We start from the raw sequence: 2,860 nt of genomic DNA on the forward strand, positions 1-2,860 counted from the left end.
CATCATCGGCATGGCAATCCTAGGATAATGTTCCACAAGGTGATCCCAACATGATTCATCTCCACAAAGAATTGCATGACCATGGACAAGCCATAGCCGAATTGACGACCACCATGAATCAACTAGCAAAGGCTGAACTTCAACAAGTGCAACATCCTAGGCAAGTCAATGCCATAGGGGGAGTAAACATGATGGTGAACAAACGGAAAACCAAGGGTCCACAAGTGCAACAATAAGTGGACAATTTTGTACAAGAAGATAATGGGTTTGATCAAGATGAATCTTACAATGACCAAGAAGAGGAGGTGCAATATGTGAACAACATTCAAGGGCAACGAAACTATTTCCAAGGCCCAAATCAACAACAATGGTGATCTCAAAACAATCAAGGCAATTGGAATTCTAATAACCAAGGTAATTGGAGTGGTGTAAACAATCAAGGGAATTGGCATAACAACAACAATCAAGGAAATTGGAATGGCAATAATCAAGGTAATTGGGGAGGTAACAATCAAGGTGGATGGAACAATAATCAAGGCAATCGGGGGTAAAGTTTTCAAAGGCCCCCGATATATCAACAACCGAGCAAACCGCCTCCTTATCCTTCCCATGGTCCTAGTTCTTCCAACAATGAAATGGGGCATATTGATAACATGTTCAAGCAAATGATGGACAAGAATGCCGATTCCAATGCCCAACTTGCCTCACACAACACATCGATCCGCAACTTAGAAGTTCAAATGGGGCAAAATTCTCAAGGTCTAAATTCCCATCCTAAGGGGGCACTAGCAAGTGACACAGTGGTGAACCCAAATGGTGCGAACAACACGGGACATGCCATGGCCATTACTGCAAGAAGTGGAAGAGGTGGAAATGTACCAACCTCAAGTCAAAGGCAACGTGTGGATGGTGAGCAAGTGGTACAAGAAGAATAGGTCCCGAACAATGTGGTGCAAGCAAATGATGAAGTGCAGATTGATATTGATGACAATGTGGAAGAGACTCCAGAAGAGGTAAACCCATCTAGGGAACACATTATTGACATACCGGAGCCGGTAGTGCAAAAGGCTAAGGCACCATTGCCTAAGCCTCCACCTCCATACCCTCAAAGGCTCGCCAAGCAAAATGGCGAGAATCAATTCAAAAAGTTCATTGAAATGATGAAGAGTCTCTCAATCAATGTGCTCTTAGTTCAAACCTTGGAACAAATTCCCGGTTATGCAAAGTTTATGAAGGATCTAGTGAAAAATAAGTGATCGACAAAGAAGTGAGTGCAATTGTGCATTTAATGGCTCCTAAGTTGGAAGATCCCGGTGCTTTCACAATTCCTTATACCATTGGAAGTGCCGAGTTTGCTAAAACTCTTTGTGATCTTGGGGAAAGTATCAATTTTATGCCCTATTCGATTTTCAAGACTTTGAGAATTGGGAAACCAAGACCCACATCTATGAGATTATAAATTGTCGATCGTACCATAAAGAGACCGTTGGGGGTGATTGAAGATGTATTGGTTCGTATTGATAAATTCATTCTTCTGACGGATTTTGTCATTCTTGATTGTGAAGTGGACTATGAGGTGCCGATTATTTTTGGAAGACCTTTCCTTGATATGGGGAAGGCTCTTTGTGATGTGAAAGCCAGAGAACTCACTTTCCAGGTGGGTGATGAAAAGGTAGTATTCCACGTGTGCAAATCCATGCGACAACCAAATAGCAACGAAGTATTTTTTTGTGGACTTGGTGACCGATGTGATTGTTGATGATACAAGTGCCACGATCAATGTTGGTGATATGTTGGAGGCCGTCTTTATCAACTTTGATGATGACGAGAGGGATGACTTCATGGAATGTGTGAACTCTTTGCAAGGAATGGGATACTACAACTATGCACCCCGAAAACTATTCTTGGATCATGAAAATAGGAAAACTACTCCTACAAAGCCTTCAATTGAAGAGCCTCATACCTTGGAGTTGAAGCCATTGCCTCCACATCTTCGATATGAATTTCTTGGACATTGTTCTACTTTACCGGTTATTCTTTCCTCTTGTTTGACTAACGTGCAGGTTGACTCTACATTGGCGGTGCTACATAAGAGGAGGAAGGCTATTGGATGGACATTGACGAATATTTGAGGAATAAGCCCCGCATTTTGCATGCACAAGATCAACTTGGAGGAGGAAGACAAACCATCTATTGAACATAAAAGGAGACTCAATGAGGCTATGCAAGAAGTGGTCAAAAAGGAGATTATCAAGTGGTTGGATGCCAGGGTTGTCTACCCCATTTTCGATAGTTTGTGGACTTCTCCGGTGCAATGTGTACCAAAGAAGGGGGCATGACGGTGGTCACCAATGACAAGAATGAGTTGATTCCTACAAGAACGGTGACCGGGTGGAGAGTGTGTATGGATTGTCGCAAGATCAACAAAGTCACAAGGAAGGATCATTTTCCACTTCCCTTCCTTGACCAAATGCTTGATAGGTTGGACGGCCGTGATTTCTAGATGGATATTCGGGATACAACCAAATCTTTGTTGCTCCGGAAGATCAAGAGAAAACAACCTTTACATGTCTCTATGGTACTTTCGCATTCAAGCGGATGCCATTTGGTTTATGTAATGCACCGATGACTTATCAAAGGTGTATTATGTCTATCTTCATGGACATGGTGGAGGACTACCTTGAAGTTTTCATGGATGACTTCTCGGTGGTAGGGGACTCCCTTGATGAATGCTTGGAAAATTTGGATAAAGTATTGGCATGATGTGAAGAAACGAATTTGGTGCTAAATTGGGAGAAGTGTCATTTCATGATCGAGGAAGGCATTTTCCTTGGCCATAAGATGTCAAAGAATGGCATTA

Source organism: Nicotiana tomentosiformis, chromosome 1 (assembly GCF_000390325.3).
Source record: "Nicotiana tomentosiformis chromosome 1, ASM39032v3, whole genome shotgun sequence".
NCBI lineage: Eukaryota > Viridiplantae > Streptophyta > Magnoliopsida > Solanales > Solanaceae > Nicotiana > Nicotiana tomentosiformis.